This window comes from Populus nigra, chromosome 1, assembly GCF_951802175.1.
Source record: "Populus nigra chromosome 1, ddPopNigr1.1, whole genome shotgun sequence".
Classification (NCBI taxonomy): Eukaryota; Viridiplantae; Streptophyta; class Magnoliopsida; order Malpighiales; family Salicaceae; genus Populus; species Populus nigra.
Window position 1 is genome coordinate 49,474,096 of NC_084852.1, and position 24,773 is coordinate 49,498,868.

General features: G+C 36.9%; 1 pseudogene; it reads left to right on the forward strand.

Moving 5' to 3' along the window:
- On the forward strand, positions 1-24,374 carry LOC133692589 (uncharacterized; annotated as a pseudogene).
- The last annotated feature ends 399 nt before the right edge of the window (positions 24,375-24,773 follow it).

Here is a 24,773-nt window from a genome sequence, read left to right on the forward strand (position 1 = left end):
ATGGTTCATCCTTCTGACGGCGAAGCATTGAAAAGCTTTAATAGTGTTCATCCTCACTTTTCAGCTGAATCAAGGAATGTGCGTCTTGGGTTGTGTACAAACGGATTCAACCCATTTGGGTCATTTGTTGCTCCTTATTCTTATTGACCGGTCATACTCACAGTTTATAACTTGCCACCAGGAATGTGTATGAGGCCGGAGTTCATGTTTTTATCTACTGTTATACCCGGTCCAAGCAGCCCGGGGTGGAATATAGATGTTTGTCTTCGACCGTTGATTGATGAGTTGACGCAGTTGTGGTCCTCCGGAGCTCTGACTTATGATATATCAAGGAAACAAAATTTCCTTATGAGGACGGCTTTGATGTGGACTATCAATGATTTTCCAGCTTATGGAATGCTTTTTGGTTGGAGCACGCATGGGAAACTCGCATGTCCATACTGCATGGAAAACAACAAGGCATTCATGCTAGCAAACGAAGGTAAAGCTTCTTTTTTTTACTGTCACCGTCACTTCTTGTCACTTAATCATAGGTACAGAAAGAACAAAAAAGATTTCTTTGTTGGCAGAGTTGAAAAAGATGTTGCATCCCCGCGTCTTTCTGGTGAAGAATTGCATGATGTTGTCTCAAAGGACGGTGACATTGTGTTTGGCCTTCAATCAAGTAAGCAAAAGTTTCCTGGTTTTGGTTTGACCTATAATTGGGTAAAACAAAGTATCTTTTGGGAGCTTCCTTATTGGAAGACCAATCTGCTTCGCCATAACCTTGACGTCATGCACATCGAAAAGAACATGTTTGAGAACATTTTCAACACCATCATGGATGTGAAGGGGAAGACAAAGGACAACATCAAGGCTAGATTGGATATAGCTTTATATTGTAACCGTAAAAATATGGAGTTGGTTTATGATGAGTCACGGGTCACAAAACCAAGAGCAAGCTTCATGTTACAGAAAAACGCACAACTGCTAGTCTATAAATGGCTTAACAGTCTGCGTTTTCCGGATGGACATGCATCGAACATATCAAGGCTGGTTAATATAGAGGACTGCAGATTGTATGAAATGAAGAGTCATGACTGCCACGTCTTTATGCAAACACTCATCCCATTAGCTTTTTGTGATTTGTTGCCAAAGAGAATATAGGATGCACTCACGGAGATCAATCATTTCTTCAGAGATATATGTTCTAGCAAGTTGAATGTTGATCACATTGAGAGGCTTCTAACGAATATCGTCGAGACACTATGCAAACTTGAGATGATATTCCCTCCATCATTTTTTGACTCAATGGAGCATCTCCTTATACATTTACTGTTCAAGGCAAAAGCTGGAGGACTAGTCCAATATAGATGGATGTACCCATTCGAACAGTTAGATATTATAGTTGCAATGTAATTCATATATAAAAGTATTTTATATGTTTTTTATAACGACCCTGCCTTTTCAAGGCCAAAGTCATTGAAATTTTTTTTTCCTTACATCATATCGACATATTTATAAATTCCCATTCTTTTCTAATCTCATAACATCATGAGTTCATACCGCGTGTGATTCTTACAACATGACGTTCTCATTAGATGAATACCTCATGTCGCACGTGTGCGGCGTTGCGACGAGTTTTTCACTTTATCTAGGAAGTGTGTATTGGTATCTGGCGAATATGGGGGGACAAGAAAATCTAGTCTTTTATCGGTGGAAAATGGAATGGGAGCCGCCACCTAGTATTTTGGTCACTAGGAACCCTAACTGGTCTCAGAGATTGGGTACGGGGACTGGTTGTGTAAAGGGAAGGTATTAGCACCCCAAATACGCCCAACCTAAGGTAAACTGCATTGTTTATTTGTCTGATAAAATCCGAGGTCTTGTTGTGTTTCCTAGTTGTTGGTATGGCTCAAGAAAAGTCCTCCTCAATAAGGAGGTCCTTATCTTATCGGGTAAAAAAACCTAACCGTTCTAACGTCTATATAAAAACCATATTTTTAATATCAGGAATATATTTTACGTATAAATTCGTAATCCCAGATATTAAAAGAAGACAAAAAGATTTTTTTAGAATTTTTGAAATATTGGTCTAGTTCTCATGGCTTGAATAAACTGGTTATTAAAGCCAAAATGCATGCTAATACATATATTGTTTTGAAATTTCCTTATTGTGTGAAAATATGATGTTATAATATATATATATATATATATATATATATATATATATATATATATTGGAGAGACTAGGCCGTATGCATGAAAACAAAATATTTTTATTTTTTTGATGGCTTGACGAAAACCGGGTATTTTAATATCATATTTGTATCTTTACAGTATAAAAATACAAACCGATATTGATCAGAATGCAGTAACAAACTTGTAGAAAATCACAGATTCTTTGAAATAATTTTTGAAAAAAAAATTTTTTGTTTTTTTTTTTGCTGGACCCAGCTCGGCCCATGTGGCTAGGCTGAACCCAGCAGGCCTAACCAGGTTGCGAATTATATTTCACGTGAATAGTGAAATAGCATTTCACTATTCACGTGAATTATATTTGACATGGACAGTGAAATAGCATTTCACTGTTCAAGTGAATTATATTTCACTTGAACAGTGAAATGCAAGGAAATGGTGCATGCACGGCGACGAGAAGGGGGACAAACCTGGTGGAGGAAAAGATGTTGAAGACGATGGCGAACACTCCCAGTGATGCTGGTGGCGGTGGAGAGGCAGCCGATGAGGTCTCCCGGTGGTGCTGACGGTGGCAGTGGCTCTGTTTTCCTTCCTCCCTTTTGCTTCTGTCTGGTTCTTCTCCTCTTGATCTCGGGTGTTTCCTTCTGTCAGTTGTTCGTCCTCCTCTATGTACAATGGTCTCCCCTCTCGGTCGTCCCCTCACTGTCTCATTGTTTTCCCTCCTCCTCCCTCTCTGCCCGTTTTTTTTTCTTTAGCTCTGTTCTCCTCTGTTTTCGTTTCCTCCTTCTATTTTTCATGGGGCTGTTGTTGACTGAGATGGCAATGGCAGCTGGTGGCGGTAAAGAGGAAGTGCTCTGTTCCTGGTGGTGTTGCTGCGGCTGGGAAGAAGATGGTGAGTTGTCCTCAGTGTTGGGTAGTGCCTTGCAGTTGTTTTCTTCGCCTGTGTAGTGGTGCAGGTTCCTGTTTTTCTTCGATGGTGACACGGCGTGTGGCTGGAAGATGATGAGCTGAGGAAGGATGGTGGTGGCGTGGGCAGTGCTACTGTGACGGTGGTTGGTGGCTGAGGGAGCTCGGTGACAACAGCTGTTCTTTCTTCTCTGCAGCGGCTCCCTCCCTTCTGTTTTTTGCTTTCTTTCCTCTGTCTCTGGTGTTTCCTTCTGTCAGCGGTTCAGGGGAGGCTGGTCTGGGGCTCCGTTGATAGAGAAGGCTGCTTCGGGTGTAGGGAAGAAATGGCCGAGAGAGGAGAATGGCCAAGGGGGGAACTGGTTTTGGGTGTTCTCTCTTTCTCGTTCAAAAACTGAACTCTTGGCCTTCCCTCTAAAAAAACCCCCCTTATTGCAGCTGCTAAGAGCAATATTTATAGGTGAAGGGGGGAGCGGGGACGTTGCTGCGCATGGGGAGCAGGGGACACCAGGCGAGATCTTCAAACAGGGGGCGTGGGGCTTTAAGTTCTGGGAGCAGCATGCAGTCATTGTTTCTTGTTTAAAGGGGCGTGGGGCTCTAGCAGCATGCGGGAAGAGGAACAGTGTCAAAACGACACTGTTCAATTTCTTTTTATTATTATTATTATATATTTATTTTTTTATTTGTGAGGACCCAAAAATGGGTTACAACACCTCATATGAGTATTCATACACTTCATATCTACTTGTTTGTACATTCTCGTCCGTATTTAATTACTAGTTTTTACAAAAGAGATTGGACGACTAATTGAGTGATTTACATGTCCGTTCATGCAGAACTCATATCACCCATAATAGGCGAGTATATAATTCTTTTCAAAATGTGTGAATTTTCTTACACACCATATTGGTATGTTGTCCCTGTTACAACACAAGGTACGTTTAAGTGTTATAGGCCATTTAAGAAAACATAAGAAAACAAGATTAAAGGCACATTTCATTCATGAACCAAAAAGCATAATTCTTTTAATTTCCCTTTACTTATGTAAATACCACCATTAATACTTCATCAATTACTAAGGCTAATCGCAGTACTCAAACCCGATCATTCATTTCGAATGTCGTTAGCTGAATTAATGTTTTTCTCTGTTTACAGCATAACCATTATAGTCCTTTCATATACCTAGTATATACGAAACGTAGTATATATGAACGCATTAGTTCTGAAAACTAACTCATACACTCAAATTTGACTACCCTCTTAGGAGGCCATTAGCCAAAGCCAATCATTTATTCATCTTGTCATCCACTAGGGGGCTATTAGTCGTAGCTACTCATATATATAAATATTTTTTTTCCATCTCGGTCATCTACTTAGGATGCGATTAGTTGCAGCTAGTCATTTCTTCATCCTAATTATCCATTTAGAATGCTATTCGATTATCCCTTTAGGATGTCATTAGTCATAATTAATCATTTGTTCATCCCGGTGATCCACCTAGGATGCTATTAGCCGAAGCTAGTAATTTATGCATCTCGATTGTCCATTTAGGATGCCATTTATCGAAGCTAATCATTTATTCATTCTGGTAATTCATCTATGGTGCCATTACCATAGCTAATCATTTATTCATCTCGATTATCCATTTAGGATGCCATTAGTTGGAGCTAATCAATCATCTATCCCGGTCATCCCTTCGGATGCCATTAGACGTACATAGTTAATCATTTGTTCATCTCGATTATCGACTTAGGATGTTATTAGCCGAAACTAGTAATTTATGCATCTCGATTGTCCATTTAGGATGCCATTTACCGAAGCTAATCATTTATTCATTCTGGTAATTCATCTATGGTGCCATTACCATAGCTAATCATTTATTCATCTCGATTATCCATTTAGGATGTCATTAGCCTAAGCTAGTCAATCATTTACCCCGATCATCCATTCGGATGCCATTAGCCGGAGCTAATCAATCATCTATCTCGGTCATCCCTTCGGATGCCATTAGTCGTAGTTAATCATTTGTTCATCTCGATTATCGACTAAAGATGTTATTAGCCGAAGCTAGTAATTTATGCATCTCGACTGTCCATTTAGGATGTCATTTACCGAAGCTATCATTTACCCCGGTCATCCATTCGGATGCCATTAGCCGGAGCTAATCAATCATTTACCCTGGTCATCCATTCGGATGCCATTAGCCGAAGCTAATCAATCATTTGTTTCGGTCATCCCTTCAGATGCCATTAGCCGAAGCTAATCATTGTTTCATCAAACAATTCATGACAGTTAATGTTCAATGCAACACAACAATAAATCCCCCGTAATACTCACACCATTATTTGTGGTAATTAACCATCAGTACAATACAACGGTAGGTCTTTCATAACACTTATACAATCATTCATCACCACTACATTCAATAAAAATACAACAGTAGGTCATTGGTAATACATTCATCACAATTACATTCAATATAATAAAACAATAGATTCTTCATAATACTTATGCAATCATTCATCACTATTACATTCGATAAGGATACAACAGTAGATCCTTTGTACTGCTCATATTACCATTCATTAGCAACCCAAATTCATAATAGCCCCAATCAACATCTCATATTCGGTTTAGTATTCATCACAACTCAATAGTGTGCTCAACTCAAATGGGTCATTTTAGAACTCTAACATTTTCACCATTGTTTCAACACTCATCAAGAACTTGTTCGACATTTCATAGTCGTTTCGACAATCATGAAGAATTTAATCCAACTCTTTTTCATCGTTTCCTCTTACAACAAGGATTTAAATAAAATATCATCACAAGCGAATCATTTCAAAACATAAACATCAAAATTGGAAAAAGGTGGAAACCACCTACCTGCTTCACTTGTGGTCTGTCCCTGTCCTGGCAATGGTCTGATCCCGGCCACAACACCTAAGACAACAATGACCACAATCAATTCATTTGCATCTTCAATTCACATTCATCACCACACTTATTTCAAGAGTTCATATGTTCACATTCAAGTGTTCCACATTTTACACCATCATACCATGAAATTGTTACTAGCATTTAAGCAATTTCTGCCTAGAAGGCCTACTGTAGAAATCGACAGCGAAAACTGGTTCGTTGCAGGCTGCCCAATTCGGCAGCGAAAACTGATTCGCTGCAGGCTGCCGATTCAGCAGTGAAAACTGTTTCGCTGCTGGCGCCACAATGGCGGCAACGAAAACTGGTTCGCTGCAGCCAACAAATTTTATGGCAGCGAATACTATTTTGCTGCAGACAACTTAATTTTAGCAGCGAATCACAAATTTGCTGCAGCCAACTCAACTTCAGCATCAACTCTCAAATTCGCTGCAAAACACACATTTCGGCAACAAATGCTAATTCGCTGCAGACAACTCAGTTTCGGCAGCGAATCGCAAATTCACGGCAGCCAACTCAAGTTCGGCAGCGACTCCCAAATTCGCTGCAAAACACACATTTCGACAGCAAATGCTAATTCGCTGCGGACAACTTGGTTTCGGCAGTGAATCACAATTCCGCTGCAGACAACTCAACTTCAGCAGCGAATCACAAATTCGCTGCAGAACACACACATTTCAGCAGCGAATGCTAATTCGCTGCAGACATCTCAGTTTCGGCAGCGAATCACAATTTCGCTGCAGCACACACATTTCGGCAGTGAATGCTAATTCGCTGCGGACAACTCAGTTTCGGCAGCGAATCACAATTTTGCTGCAGCACACACATTTCGGCAGCGAATGCTAATTCGCTGCGAACAACTCAATTTCGACAGCGAATCGCAAATTCACGGCAGCCAGCTCAAGTTCAGCAGCGACTCCCAAATTCACTACAAAACACACATTTTGGCAGCAAATGCAGATTCGCTACGGACAACTCAGTTTCAGCAGCGAATCACAAATTCGCTGCAGCAACTCATCTTCAGCAGCGAATCACCAATTCGCTGCAGAACACACACATTTCGGCAGCGAATGCTAATTCGCTATAGACATCTCAGTTTCGGCAGCGAATCACAATTTCGTTGCAGCACACACATTTCGGCAGCGAATGCTAATTCGCTGCGGACACCTCAGTTTCGGCAGCGAATCACAATTTTGCTGCCGCAACTCATCTTCGGCAGCGAATCACCAATTCGCTGCAGAACACACACATTTCGGCATGAACACACACCACACATGCTGTAACAACCCCAGCATATAAATTGTCACTAAGTTCCAGCAGAGCACACACATTGAAACCATCAATTCCAGCATATAATCTTTCAATAAATTCCAGCAGCAGACACACATTGAAACCATCAATTCCAGCATATAATCTGTCAATGAATTCTAGCAGCACACACACATTGAACCCATCAATTTCAGCATATAATCTTTTGTTAAATATTCTGGAATTAGGTCCCCCCCATCCAGCCCCGTTTTTGTCCCCCCTTTTAGCTTAGTTCTTTCCATAACAGTTGGAGTAAAGTTCCAAGGCCATGCATCCATAGTTTTCTTCTTCCTTTCGATTTTAAGAACAGGTGGGGAAAGACATGGTTCATACCTCACGGATTTAGCATTTTTGGGAGGGGTTTGACAACATTTCTCCACTTCTACTCCCGATTGCTCCTTCCTCTTCCTCTCTTTTGATTTTTCTCCTCCTCTTGTTAGTTTCCCACCAATGTTAGGCCTCTACTTCCTTCATGTTCGCAGTTGTCCAGCCTCCTGTCAAGCTCTCCCTTCTTTCTCTCACGCCTAAGGAGGGCACTAGCAGTTGGGGTTTGGTCAAGTTCTTTCCTTGGAAAGGGAAAGAGGAAAGGGGACAAACATCTCATTTTTGGGGAGAGGGAAGGGGATAAGAGCATGCAGCTCACTTTGGGGACAGGGAAGGGAACAAGAGCATGCAACTCGTTTTTGGGGAGGGTGTCCCCCACTCTCTCTCCTTGCTGCATTTATACTCCTCCTAAAAGCTAAAAAAGAGGGGTGTTTGGATGTTGGACCAAGGCTGTCCTAATCCCCATTTTAGGTTATCCTTGAACTGATTTCCATTCCCCTTCTCCCCACTAGGATAGGTCGGTCCCACACTAAATCCTATTTTTTTTCTTTTGACGTCGCTGTCGATTCTGAAATCGGCAGCCTCAAACTGTGTCGCTGCCGATTCAGGAATTGGCAGCCTCAACTGTATCGCTGCCGATTCAGAAATCGGCAGGCCTGAACTGTGTCACTATCGATCCTGAAATCGACAGCCGAAACTGCGTCGCTGCTGATTTAGAAATCGGCAGCCAAACTGCGTCGCTCCGATTCAGGAATCGACAGGCCTGAATTATGTCTCTGCCGATTCTAAAATCGGCAGCCCGAAACTGCGTCGCTACCAATTCAGAAATCGGCAGCCAAACTGCGTCGCTGCCGATCCAAAAATCGGCAGGCCTGAACTGCGTCGCTGCAGATTCTAAAATCGACAGCCTGAAACTGCGTCGCTGCCGATTCAGAAATCGGCAGCCTGAAATTGTGTTGCTGCCGATTCAGAAATCAGCAGCCAAACTGCTTCGCTGCCGATTCTGAAATCGGCAGGCCTGAACTATGTCGCTGCCGATTCTGAAATCGGCAGCCTGAAACTGCGTGGCTGCCGATTCAGAAATTGGCAGTAATGGTGGAGTCATTCCGGTTCCACTTTTTGTTGTTTTGTTTTTTTTTATGGTCTTTACATTTTTCTTAATTGAAAATAGTTGATTAATATTTCAATGCAAGTACTTGTTTAATCTCAAGAAAAAGGTTATACTAATTAAACATGTTGAGGCTTCGATATCTGAGGCGTATATTGTTGAGGAGATCTCAACATTTTCCTCGTACTATTTCGAACCTCATCTGAGAACGAGAATCAATCACGTTCCACGGCATGATGATGGCGGTGAAGTGCCTTCCAGTGGGAACTTGTTAATATTCTCCAATATTGGACGACCCACACCTAAAAATGCCATAAGAGGAAGATATTTGTCGGAAATAGAGTTCAAACAAGCACACAACTATGTTCTATTTAACTGTGATGAGCTGAGACCTTTTATTCAGTAAGTTTATACTAATTAAACTTTGTTAGTAATATACTGTTAATTATATATTGTAATATCATACACTCATCATCACTTGTAGGCAACATCGACAATATTTGCTCTCCAATAACTCACAGCTGACCGAATCCCATATCTTTCAATTATAAGATGAATAGTTTGCCACATGGTTCAGAACACATGTAAGCACTATCACAACCTCATTCTAGCTTGCAAAATTACTGTATGTATGCATGTCATTACGAGATTCTCGTTCATTTACTGTTTATTGATGTACATTACATACAAGGTTTATCAAATGGGATAGAGTACGCCTAAGTCATTGTCTTCACTAAGCTTGGGGCCTGAAAGAAAATGTAAGTGCTACAACGGGTATTTTGTCAATGGATATGTTTTCCATACTGAAGAATACGGGCAAGGAATAAAGACATACAACAACGGTGTTTGTGTTAAGGGATCCACTAGTAGTTAAAAGTTGACTACTATGGTAGATTAGAAGAGGTCGTCAAACTGCAATATCATAACGAACAGAATAGAGTGTTTTTATTCAAATGCTATTGGTATGACACAACTGACAGAGGAATCAGAGTTGATCCGCACTATGGATTGGTCGAAATCAACTCAAAAGCTAGACTCTGCAACATAAATGATGTCTTGTTGATGTTGACTGATTAGTACTTAAAAGTGCATTTTTATCAAGGTTTTATATCATCATTTTTGCACTTGAAGTATCAATAACTCCTTAACTAAAGCATGTTTTATAATAACATATCTAATTATATAAGATACCTTTAATTTATGGTAAATGTTCATCTTAAATGCAGGCCTATCACATAAATGAAAGAATTGATTGATGAGTTGAAGTACTGAAATTGAAAGGACAAAGAGATGGCCAAACTTAGAAAAGAGATGCTGGTGTAGTCCAAACTGGAACACTGTTCGTTAATTGGGTCATATCTAGAGCTGTAGATCTTGGATTTAGGTCCATTTTATATGGATGGAAAGATACGACATAGGCCTACAACTTTCATGTGGAGCCCAAGATTTAAAAAGGCCGTTTTCAAGTCCAAATTGTAGCAACAACGAAGAAGTCCGAATCTGTCGTGCAGCCCAGACACTGTTCAGTGTTCAGCCCATATCTCGAGTTCTAGAAGTTCAAATGATCTCAAATTTTTACCCTGGAAAGATGAGACAATTTCCTAGAACTTTCATGTTTAAGTTTGTTCAAATTATGACGTCATCAATGATGTTTTTGGCAGACAAGAAGATAAGAATTGTCACCAAGTCAAGATGTGGCCACCCACTCATCAATTAGTCAACAAATCAATAGTTCCGGATTTTGTCCTATAAAAGGAGGCATTTGCCATGTATTTAGGCATCTTGGTGTTGAGATCAAGATCATGCTCTTGCTTTCTCTCTTTGTATTGCTTATGCTTTGCTTTCATTAATATCAAGTTTATGCCTTTCATTTCCTTTCTTTTACTTAGATAATTTTTATCTTACTTATGTTCTTATCTTGTTTATTTATGTTTCTTTCTTTCATTATGTCTAGCTAAGTTAATTATGTCAAGGTGAAAAGGTTACACTAATGGTGTAAGGATAAGTATAATATAAACTCAACATGGACTTTAATGTTGGATACTAACATGCTTTATATTTGTTATCTTATTCACTTTTAATACTTTGCTTGTTAAACTGTTAATCTAGATTTATGTTGTATAACACTTGGTACAACAAATACTTGGCACTTTCATAGCCCATACTGTATGGTATAACCGACACCTGAGCTATGAAAGGAACTTGATTTGTTGTTAACATAAGTTATAATCATGAATACCTGAAAACATTTACAAGTATTAGCATTATTCGAATAAGATAACTAATGTAATCATGTTAACAGTTTATAATCTGATTGGAAACTCCTTTATGTGTGGTTTCCAATTGAATAATAAGAGTTTATACTATACTTGTTTGAAGTACCATTAGTGGATCCTCTAACCTTGACATTTGTTGTTATCATTGTTTAATCCTTACATTAATTTTCCATCTTAAAGTTCTCATCAACTTCTTCTTCTTTAGTATTAATATTACTACTATTATTACTACTACTACTACTACTAGTATTACTATTATTATTATTATTATTATTATTATTATTATTACTATTATTGTTATTGTTATTATTGTTACTATTGTTGTTGTTGTATTATTGTTGTATATAATTTATACAATTAACCTCCCTGTGGTTCGACCCTGGTCTTGTCGGGTTATTTATTACTTCGACACTCCTGCACTTGGGAGAAGACATCAATCTTTTGGTCGTGTCATTGACTCAGAGGAGTTGAATGTTGTTTTGAGCTCTAGCGGACAAGCAAATGTGGATGAAGAAGACGATATCCATATTGAAGATTGCGATGAGGGTGATGACAATTCAATTAATGACAAAGAAGAAGAAAATTCTGACTAACAATCAAATTTAAGCCCTGTGTAAAACCCTTTCTTTCATGTAATTTAGATTATGGATGATATATTTTGTAACACGAAATATTTATTACTTGAAATAATTACTTGAAATGCCACAATCACGAAATAATTACTTGAAATAATTATAGATCATGGATGATATATTTTGTAACACGAAAATAATTACTTGAAATGCCACAATCACCGACGTCAATACCGATGGATATATTTCCATCGGCATTTCATAGAGAGTTCGAAAATAATTACTTAAAATGCCATAATCACCGACGACCATAACGACGGCCTAAGTCCGTCAGCGTTTCATAGAGAGTTTAAAAATAATTACTTGAAATGCCACAATCACCGATGTGCATACCGACGGATTAAGTCCGTCAACATTTCATAGAAAGTTCAAAAATAATTACTTGAAATGCCATAATCACCGATGACTATACCGACAGATATCAGTACGTCGACAAGTTGTCAGCGGTCAAGTTTACCGACGACATTACCGATGGACCGCGCAAATTCCAAAGGGTTGTGCATTAAATGCATCTCTGACCACGTCAGCTCGCCGACGGAATTACCGACGGACCACGAAAAATATAGAGGGTCATTAAAAATTTTGGTGCGAAATTCAAAATTTACCAACGGATTTTTGACACTTCACCGATGGAATAAATTAAAATAATAATTAATTTTATATCCGTCGGTGAATCCGTCAGTAAAACTGCCATATAAGTCCCCCCAACCACCGCTTCAGTTCATTTTTTCTTCTTCTCAGTTTTTCATCGATTTTCTCCACAGTTTTTCACCGATTCTTTTCCTCTCCGTTCTTCAAAGGTTTCACCTGCAATCTCTAGCAATTTTCTCATGAATCTCCATCAGTTTAAAAGGTATGTATTTTTTTTTCTGTAAGGGTTTTTTTTGCTATTTGTTTTGGTATGTTTTTTGTTTTGGTATATGTTTTGTAATATAGATAAAGTCTATATTTTTTTTTTTGCATAATTCATTGCTAAAGTCTATAGTTTTTTTTTTGAATTTTTTGAATATTTTTTATTGTTGTATTGACATAATTATTATTAGTTAATTTGTTGAATATTTATTGTTAATGTTGAATTTACCATAGAATTAGTAATTGAATATGTTTGAATAATTATTAATTTTACTCTATTATTGCATGATTTGTGTTTAATGTTTTGCATTTATTTTGATTGTTAGTCTAGAGTTTTTTTTATTTATTTATTGTTTTGTTGTATTGGTATAATTATTGAATAATTTTTTGAATTGTAATTGTTAATGTTGAATTTACCTTAATATTAGTAATTGAATATTTTGGAATAATTGTTAATTTTACTCTATTATTGCATGATTTATGTTTAATTTTTTTCAATTAATTTTAATTGTTAGTCTACAGTTTTTTTTTATTAAATATATTTTATTGTTGTATTGGCATAATTATTGAATAATTTATTGAATTGTAATTCTTAATGTTGAATTTACCTTAGGATTAGTAATTGAATACGTTGGAATAATTAGTATAGATTGGGGTCAATTGGTTGTGGCTTTTGTTAATATGTGCAGGTTTGTGGATTTGGGTAGTATTCGGTATAGGGGAGTAGTATCCGGTATAGGAGAGGTGATGTCGAATTTTTTTTTAACATTTGAATTTCATTATATAATTATTTGTATAAAATTATGGAGATGCGTAGAATAAAAAAAACCAGAGCTGGTCATTCACGTACGGTTGCAGCTAGTTCGTCTAGCAACGATGATGATATTTCCTTAAGTGCCTCTCAAGAAGAGGCACCTACACCACCTGCGCCGTCAACCGATGTTGTCTCTTCCAGTGGTACTTCACAGCGCAGAGGCGGCGTGCCTTCACAGTGGAATCAATTTACCCGCAAGTACGAGGCACAGTGGAAGGACGACCTTTCAATGTAAGTTTGTTAAGGTTTAATTTTTTTAAAAAAAAATTACAACATAATTTATGAAGTAATCACTATTTAATTTATTTCATTTATTTTCAAGTTCACAAACATTGAGGCCACTTGAGTAATATCATCGGCGTTTAAATCATCGATGGAGATTCATTGTTTCAATGGAGTCAGATATCCAAGCATCCTGAATGGATGCCTCAAATCAATGCATGGTTTGGTAGATTTCAGGTTGGTGTTAATTTATTATTTTCAGCTTATTTCTAATAAATTATTAATATAATTGTAAAAAAAATATTGTTTTTATTTAAACTTGTTTATGTATACACAACACAAATTCTGCTGGGACAGTGAGCATAACACTGTTGTAAGGAGGGTGTGGGAAAATCACGCGGTAACTAGGTGAGATTGAAAAAAATACAAGATTTTTTTAAACTAAAATTTATGTTTCGAAATGTAATTTTTGGTTGTGTGAAGTAGGTTGCGTGATTTTTGGTATGAAGCACAGAAAAGGGCAAAAAAAACCGCGAGGGATAGGGGTTTCCAAGGATGGAACGATGTTGCGGTTTGGAGGGATTTCAAACCGATATACATCCCGAAAGATATATGGCCACACTATCTTGAGCACGTGACGTCTAAGCGGTTCACACGATGCTCACATTCCGGTGCTGGCAACCGAAATCGGCCAATTCATGGCTCGGTGACAATGCACACTGGCGGCTCCGTTCCATTTGCTGCACATGCGAAACGGATGGTAAGATTAATTTAAATGAAATATATCATTAAATTAAGTTATTGTTAATATATCCTTTTTCATTATAGGTTGCGTCTCTTGGACGTGAGCCGAGCCCGATGGAGCTGTTTGTGGAGACGCACGTGAGGAGTCAAGACCGCCAAAAGGGGATGCAACAGTTCGTTGATAATCGTGCTCAACATTTCATGGTATGTTTGTTCGACCATTTTATTTTGTAAGTTATTATGTTTATTGAATTGAATATGATGATTACTTTTTTATTATTATTTTCAGGAGACCTATAATAATCGGTTGAGGGAGAGATACGGGGATGATATTTTGACCCATCCGGAATTCGATTTGGATTTGTGGATGGAGGTTGGCTCGTCAGGTGGACCCGATAAAAATCAGGTTTACAGGCTCTCCAACACTATGGCCGACAACTTGTGGTCGACCCGTAGTGTTTCAACCATTAGGAGCTCCCAATCAATATCGAGCTCTCAATCTAAAGAGTTTGTGGCCTTGCAGGAACATACGGCTCAGCTTACCGACAAATACGACCACCTATCAGCGGAGTACACACAACTCAAAGCGTCTCAAGCACAACAAAAAGCGGAGTATGAAGAACAAAAAGTGGCTTATGAACAGCTTCGCGAAATGGTTATGAACATGGCAAATAGTGGAACATGTACGCCTAATCCTTTTGGTGTTTAATATTATTTAACTTTGATTTTTTTTATGTTTAATATAAATTTTATTTGCATAATTGGTTTGTATTACAATTAATTTATATAGCTTTATATTATATATCCTAAATAATTTTTTTAAAACAAATTTAGAAAAAAAATATTACCAAGGATTTTACTGACGGATTCATTCGGTCAGTATTTTAAACACTCACCGACAGACTTACCGACGGAATTAATCCGTCGGCATTTAACAATAGCTGCCACACTTACCGATGAATTGACAGATGGATATATTTGGTCGGTATTTCATACACTCACCGACAGATTTACCGACGGTTAGTAGCCGTCGGTCACTCACGATATCACCGACGAACTAAAAATCCGTTGGTATATTTCAAGCGGGAATCTATTTTTGGCGCGCAAATTCTGTTTCTAAAATCATCGGCAAATGGTTTTTTTGTTTTGCTGACCGATATAGCGACAGAATGGGGAATCACCGATGAAAGGAAAGCCGATGGACGTACTCCGTTGGTGATGATATCGGTAAAAAAATCACCGACGAACTTCTAATCACACACCGACGGAATGTTTCCGTCGGTAAAACTGTGAAATCTTGTAGTGAATCAGTTTGACTTCAGTTTTGAATTCCTCATCGCCGTCTTTAATCTGTCTAACTTCTTGACTGTAATGGAAATAAGGACTGTCGAACCAGTTTGTATTACCCCTTTATAGACTATTCTGAAAGATCCTCTTCCAAGTTCTTCATTAAATCCATCTGTAGCATCCTCTAGCTCTTTGTAGGTTAAACACCGCAAATTCATTCCCATGGAACTTTCTTGTTGGTGCTTTTCTGTATGCTTCTTGTGATAGATAGAAGAAAGGTCCTGAACATAAGAGGCCAGCTGTCACGACCTTAGGCGCGAGGGCATGCCAACAAAAAGTTGTAGGCATATGTCTTATCTTTCCATCCATATAAAATGGACCTAAATCCAAGATCTACAGCTCCAGATATGACCCAATTACCGAACAGTGTTCCAGTTTGGACTGCACCAGCATCTCTTTTCTAAGTTTGGCCATCTCTTTGTCCTTTTAATTTCAGTACTTCAACTCATCAATCAATTCTTTCATTTATGTAATAGGCCTGCATTTAGGATGAACATTTACCATAAATTAAAGGTATCTCGTATAATTAGAAATGTTATTATAAAACATGCTTTAGTTAAGGAGTTATTGATACTTTAAGTGCAAAAATGATGATATAAAACCTTGATAAAAAATGCACTTTTAAGTACTTATCACACCCCCCAACCAGCTTATTACTAGTCCCTAGTAATTAAAGCTTTAAAATAGAAAAAAAATTTGCAAAATCCACAAAGCAAGGCATTCATCATTCAACTTCCATTAATCTATCCAGATAAACAAACTCTTATTAAATTTATATATCTGCTCAATATCTCTTAAATAAAATATTAATAAACCTTCCTTGTTATGTGCTCAATGTATGAAACATAGATGATGGGTCTTTTATTGGAAGAAAACAATATTTTGTTCTAATGTTTAAGGTTAACTTCCTTGGGTTGGGATTATTTTATTTTATTTTACTCTTTTTTTTAATATCTATACATATAACTTAAAACACAATGCATCTTTAACCCATGTAACGAGCTTTCGGCTAATGACTCCCAGATCAGTTGATCTTAGGGCATTAGGTGTTGAGACACCCCTACGAGCTTAGTAACTCGGGTTGCAGATACTGATACGTAGATAGTGCAATGTTTGATTCCCTTAAGCTTTTCTCCTTAACCCATGTAACAAGCTTTGGGCCAATAGCTCCCAAATCAGTTGACTTTAGGGTATTAGGTGTTAAAACACCCCTTTCTGGCTTAATTGCTTAGGTTAGGGAGGCTACGAAACCAAACTTATCTACGTTTTTATTATCATCATTTTTTTTTCTCTTTTTTTTGTTTTTTTTTTTTTTTTGCAAATTATAGACTATCCCTATTGATTGTGCATCAAAAGTATCCTTAAGTCTCTTATTTTACATATGTATTTATTATTTTTATTTGGGTTTTTTATAATAATTGATGTGCTTTTTAGTAATGAAGTTTCTTTTAATGTCTCGATAGGTTTTTGGAGCTTAAATGAATTATTTCAGAAAATTCAACGTCGGAATTCGGAAAAAAGAATTGAAGAGAAAATTAGTTGAAGATTGAAGAAAATCTTGGTTCAAATAAGTGCTCCAAATTTGCCCCAAAAATCAATTCTAGTCCAATTCTAGAAAAGAATATCATATGATCTATTTCAAGCCCATACATGCCTTATGTTGTGTGCAGACTTCAACCATCAAACACTCAAGGTTTCAATGTCAATCTTAGCCCAAATAATAGGTACATTTGTATCCTTATTTGATGCCCAAATCAGCCCCAAATCAGCCCCAAATCACCCTTCAAATCAGCCCAAACACAATCCATGATCCTACATGTCCACACAATAAATAACATTTGATTTATTTGGGTAATTCATTGATCCAAGAGGGCAAGAACATGGATGGGAAGCTGGAGGGGACATTGTGACATTATTTTGGGTCAAAAGAAGAAAGAGACAACTCATAAAGGAGGAAGAAAAACGTGCACCAAAGTGTTCTCCAAGCTGGCCTGGTTTGATTTTTCAGAACACCTTTCGGTGTTTTGTCCATAACTTTTGACTCAGATGTCCAAATGAGCTGTCCTTTAATGATCTGGAAAGCTAACAGAATTGCCTATAAATATGTCTCTAATAGCCATCTCCAGAGGAGGCTTCTAAAAGGGTCGAATTGCTGTCCAATGTTAGAGTCAGATTTGTGTCCGAATTTTTACTGAAATTGTGTTGTGTTCTTCTTTATAGATTTCGGTTCTTTAGCTTGTAAAACTCATTATTTCAGTTTGATTCAAGTCATTTTATGTTTATTAAAGTGTTATTATATATAATCATGGTTGGCTAATCTTATTCTTGGATCCAAATCAAGGATGATGGTGGTTGAGGTGAGTTCTTTAAGATATGAATGAATCTTAATGTCTATCTTTTCATTTTCTTCATGAATGTTTATTATTGCAAAGAAATTTTAGAAATCATTTAGGTAATGTTATAATCTTGAATTTTTATGCACAAACCTTAGTTTTGGTATAGAGATTGCTTGATTCAATGTCTTACTTAATATGAAAATACTTGTTCATTCTTAAGCAATAATCAATCTTCATCTTTTTAAACTTCATTGTAATATCTTCCGATCTAATATCACCATCGTTGATATTAGGTTGAGTTATCTTATATATGTTGAAGGAATCACCAATACATCACCATTAAAATTGATTTGGACCAAGACTTACTTTTTCTTGTCATTTAAAATCTATTTACACTTTTTCATCTTTGAAAACAAATCCATCAATCACTTTCAACCAAGTTATTGTTAATTTAATTTCTCTTGAGTTTTGTTTTGTTACCTAGCTTAATTTCCAGATCTAGCTCTCTGTGGATATGACCTCGATCTTACCGAGTTAATTGCTACATCGCACACTCGTGCACTTGCGAGTTAAAACAAGCCGAACTTAAAAAGCGGTCAAGCACCTATCCCTTAGTTGTTACCTTTAACAAAAGAACATAAATAATGTAATAATTCAATGTGCAACCCACAATCATATGTTAAAGTGTGTGTGTGAAAATGAAGGTTTAAGAATATTTGTTAAATGAGTATATGAGCAGAACCAAGTGATAACAATGCGAGAGTTTGTAAACCTGAATATTTCAAGAAGTATTCTACTAGGCCTTGTTATGAATATTGCAAATAACCATTAGAAAATGTTTACTAAGATGCGTCTCAAGAGTCATTCCCCCTTACTCTACCATCCTAGTAATAACAGTTTTGCCAAATGGTTTTTAAAACAAAAACAGTTAGTTGGTTAGTTTTTTTTTAAAAAAAAAAATACTACTACCCTCTCCCCCCAACCAAAACGAGACATTGTCCTCAATGTCCTAAGGTAGAAAGATAGAGTATAGAACACATCACCTGAAGCAACGAACACTGACAAACCTGAAACATACTTAAACAAATATAAGAAATAACATAACAAAATACTATGCTAGAAATAAAACCAAAAGACACAAGGATTCACAAACGAAGGCTCAAATCCAATCTAAGCTTTTTAAAGCTTTCTGTAGGTGACCAATTTATGCGACTCATGGAAGGATCAATTACAGGGGTGAAAGATTGTAGTTTGTCGATCAATTGTTCAGCAGTAGCAGCAGAGATTATGATTTGTCGTGCCGAAGATGTTAGAAATTCCTGTTCCACAGCTTGATCAAGAAAAGACAACAAAGTATCATAAAAACCATTAACATTGAGCAAACCTATAGGTTTATGGTGAATATGAAGTTGGGCCCAAGAGGAAATATGAAAGATCTCTTCCAATGTGCCCAGACCACCTGGTAAGGCAATGAAGGCATCAACATGGTTAAACATTGTATTCATTCGATCAAACATTGTGGAGACTTGTAGTTCCTCTCCAATTGTTCTTCCAATGATGTCCCATTTTGTTAAAGCTTCGGGGACGACCCCCAAAACTTGACTACCTCCTAAAAATACAGCTATTGCCACACCCCCCCCCATTAACCCAAGGCTGCCTCCCCCATACACTAAATGAATCTTTTTCTCAGCTAGTACCTGACCAAGATGATTTGCTGCTTCTAAAAAAGCTATTTCCTTCCCAGGACTGGATCCACCGAAAACACAAATATTTTTTATGTGATAACTTGAGGAACCTGTCATTTCTACACGCTTCTATATCTGTCTAATGTAAGGGATGAGTAGAAATGAGGGGAAGGAAGAGAAGATTTTATAGATGAGAAATTGAAGATGCAATCATACCACCTATATGTAGGCCAGCTGGAGTCTCACACTCTCTCTCTCTCTCTCTTTATTTATTTATTTATTTATTTTAAAAAAGCATGTGTATGTACAGGTAGTTGTGATTGTGGCTCACATCTTCCCTTGGTTTTACGTCCAAGAACGGCTTAAACGCCCTCTATGGGTCGGGGATAGACTTCCCATCTAGTTTTCTTAAAAACTGGCAAATAGGGTCTTTTTTAGTCAGATTCCCAAGACTAAGTCGATCACATTCTTTATGGAAATGGGGTCATAAGTCTTGAAATGCACAATGCACATCTTCACCAGGATATGTCTCCAAAGTCAATAGAAGATTATCTAAAGATTCCTTATGTTTTGAAATAAATCCTGACTTTTGACAATTTTCACAAGCTTTGTAGAATGCATGCGTGTCTGATTAGTACTTAAAAGTGCATTTTTTATCAAGGTTTTATATCATCATTTTTGCACTTGAAGTATCAATAACTCCTTAACTAAAGCATGTTTTATAATAACATTTCTAATTATATAAGATACCTTTAATTAATGGTAAATGTTAATCTTAAATGCAGGCCTATCACATAAATGAAAGAATTGATTGATGAGTTGAAGTATTGAAATTGAAAGGACAAAGAGATGGCCAAACTTAGAAAAGAGATGCTGGTGCAGTCCAAACTGGAATACTGTTCGGTAATTGGGTCATATCTGGAGCTGTAGATCTTGGATTTAGGTCCATTTTATATGGATGGAAAGATAAGACATAGACCTATAACTTTCATGTGGAGCCCAAGATTTAACAAGGTCGTTTTCAAGTCCAAATTGTAGCAACAAAGAAGAAGTCCGAATAAGTCCTGCAGTCCAGACACTGTTCAGTGTTCAGCCCATATCTCGAGTTCTAGAAGTTCAAATATCTCAAATTTTTACCCTGGAAAGATGAGACAAGTTCCTAGAACTTTCATGATTTAAGTTTGTTCAAATTATGACGTCATCAATGACGTTTTTGGCAGACAAGAAGATAAGAATTGTCACCAAGTCAAGATGTGGCCACCCACTCATCAATTAGTCAACAAATCAATAGTTCCGAATTTTGGCCTATAAAAGAAGGCATTTGCCATGTATTTAGGCATCTTGGTGTTGAGATCAAGATCATGCTCTTGCTTTCTCTCTTTGTATTGCTTATGCTTTGCTTTCATTAGTATCAAGTTTATGCCTTTCATTTCCTTTGCTTTACTTAGTTAACTTTTATCTTACTTATGTTCTTATCTTGTTTATTTATGTTTCTTTCTTTCATTATGTCTAGCTAAGTTAATTATGTCAAGGTGAAAAGGGTACACTAATGGTGTAAGAATAAGTATAATATAAACTTAACATGGACCTTAATGTTGGATACTAACATGCTTTATATTTGTTATCTTATTCTCTTTTAATACTTTGCTTGTTAAATGGTTAATCTAGATTTATGTTGTATAACACTTGGTACAACAAATACTTGGCACTTTCATAGCCCATACTGTATGGTATAACCGACACCTGAGCTATGAAAGGAACTTGATTTGTTGTTAACATAAGTTATAATCATGAATGCCTGAAAACATTTACAAGTATTAGCATTATTCGAATAAGATAGCTAATGTAATCATGTTAACAATTTATAATCTGATTGGAACCTCCTTGTGTATGGTTTCCAATTGAATAATAAGGGTTTATACTATACTTGTTTGAAATACCATTAGTGGATCCTCTAACCTTGACATTTGTTGTTATCATTGTTTAATCCTTACGTTTATCTTCCATCTCAAAAGTTCTCATCAACTTCTTCCTCTTCTTCTTCACTATTAATATTATCACTATTATTATTGTTGTTGTTGTTGTTGTTATTGTTACTTTTGTGTTATTGTTATCTATAATTTATACAATTAACCTCCCTGTGGTTCGACCCCGGTCTTGCCGGGTTATTTATTACTTCGACACTCCTGCACTTGGGAAAAGACATCAATCTTTTGGTCGTGTCAAGTTTTTGGCACCGTTGCCGGGGAGGTAAATTCTTGTACAAATTATAGTATTTATTTTATTTTCTCTTTTCTCTTTTCTCTTTTCTTGTATCTAACTTTGTTTCTTTTGTTTTGTTTCTCTTTCTTTTATTTTCTTCTTCCTTTTATTCTCTTCTTACACGTGCATGAGAGTGTGGTCACGTACATTAAGTGGTAGACTTTGTAAGGTATCCTCATCATTTTCAGAAAATATGGCTGAAGAAGATAACCAATCGCTTCATAATGAGAATAATGAGAATATTCGGGTTAGAACTCTTAGAGACCACATGAATCCCACAAGAACAAGTGCACCCTCATGCATAGTTTTTCCTCCTGATGCATCTCATTTTAATTTTAAGACAAACATTATTCAACTTTTACCATCTTTTCATGGCTTAGATTTAGAAAATCCATACTTGCATTTAAGAGAATTTGAGGAGGTTTGCAACACGTATAATGACTCAAATTGTAGCATGAACACCATTAGATTGAAGCTTTTTCCTTTTTCATTAAAAGATAAAGCTAAAACATGGCTACAAAATTTGAGACCTGGATCCATTCGTGCTTGGGATGAAATGCAACAACAATTTTTAAAGAAGTTTTTTCCATCCCACAGAACAAACTCTTTCAAAAGACAAATCATTACTTTTTCTCAAAAACCAGGAGAAATATTTTATCAATGTTGGGATAGGTATCGAGACTTACTTAATACTTGCCCCCATCATGGTTTTGAAACATGGAGATTAGTTTCACATTTTTATGAAGGGTTAACTCCTAGAGATAGGCAAATGGTTGAATTGATGTGCAATGGAACTTTTGAGGATAAAGACCCTAATGAAGCAATGGAATACCTAGACTTGCTAGCTGAAAATGCACAAAATTGGGACACTACAGGAACTTATGAGGCACCAAGTAAAACCCAACCTCATACATCTAGTGGGGGTATGTACAACCTTAGGGAAGATCATGACCTCCAAGCCAAGTTTGCATCTTTAGCTAGAAAAGTTGAGGCACTAGAATTAAAAAAGAGTGGTCAACTAAAATCTGTTCAAGATATTGCATGTCAAATCTGTGAAACCAACGAACATTCAACCAATGATTGTCCAACCTTGCCTTCTTTTAAAGAATGTCTCCATGAACAAGCCCATGCATTAAACAGTTTTCAAAGGCCCAACCATAACCCATATTCGCAAACATATAACCCTGGTTGGAGAAATCATCCAAATTTCAGTTGGAAGAGTGAGAACAATAATGCTCAAACTTCACAGCCACCGTTTCAAGCACACCATAATTTCCAAAATTCTCATGGATATACACCTCCTTATGCTCCACCTCCTAAAAGAAATCTTGAGGAAACATTGCATGCATTTATGGAAAAGCAAGAGGCAATTAACACTCAACTTGCTCAAAGCATGACAGATTTTAAAGATACTCTTGCAAAATTGACATCTGCTCTCAGTTTCCAAGAGAAAGGTAAGTTTCCATCTCAACCACAACAAAATCCAAAGGGGCAATACAATGTGAATGCAAGTAGTTCTGGAAGCCAACACATGGATCATGTAAAATCAGTCATCACTCTTCGCAGTGGTAAGGTTATTGAAAAACCCATTCTTGAACCTTGTGAGAATGATGATGAGTCAATATCTGAGGGTAAGGAAGGGGTTGAATCTGATCATTGCAAAGAAAAGACTGATTCTCCGCCAGCACTTCCATTTCCTCATGCCATGACCAAACAAAGGAAAGTCAATCACAACTCTAAAATCTTTGAAACCTTCAAACAGGTAAGGATCAATATACCTTTGTTGGATGCTATTAAACAGGTTCCTTCTTATGCTAAATTTTTGAAAGATCTGTGGACTGTGAAGAGAAAACTGAATGTGAAAAAGAAAGCCTTTTTAGCCGAACAAGTAAGTGCCATTCTTCAGAACAATAATGCTTTGAAATATAAAGACCCTGGTTGTCCTACAATTTCTTGCTTTATTGGAGAACATAAAATTGAAAGAGCCTTACTTGATCTTGGAGCTAGTGTGAATTTACTTCCATATTCAGTTTTTTAAAGTCTCAATCTAGGTGAGTTAAAACCAACTTCTGTGACTCTTTTACTTGCCGATAGATTTGTAAAAGTGCCTAGAGGAATAGTTGAAGATGTGTTAGTACAAGTTGATAAATTCATTTATCCTGTGGACTTTATTGTCTTGGACACACAACCTGTTGAAGCATGCAATTCATTTCCTGTTATTTTAGGGCGTTCATTTCTTGCAACTTCTAATGCATTGATTAATTGTAGGAATGGACTGATGAAGCTATCTTTTGGAAACATGACATTGGAGATGAATATTTTCAACATTTGCAAGCAACCTGGAGATGATAATGATTTACAAGAAGTAGATTTTATTGAAGAATTGGTTTATGATCAATTTGAATCTACTTTGAGTAATATTGAGTTTGATGAATTTGAAGATTTGCAAATGACTTATTCTCAGGAAGAAATCACGGATGAAAAAGGCATTGAAAATGTTGATGCGAATCTTTTGTCAAGAGTGACAACAGATTCGATATCTGACATCACACCAACCGATGATTACTTTCCTGACAAATCCTTACTTTCTCTTAGTTCAATGCCTTGGTTTGCTAAAAATATCAATTTCCTTGCCTCAGGAGATTTGCTAACTCATTGGAGTACCGAAGATAAAGGAAAGTTTTTGAACGAAGTGAGAAACTTTTATTGGGATGACCTTAACTTATTCAAACATTGTCCTGATCAAATATTTCAAAGATGCATTGTGGACAATGAGGTAAGTAGTGTCATTAAATTTTATCATTCTGAAGCATGTGGGAGTCATTTCTCGTAAAAAAAGAACATT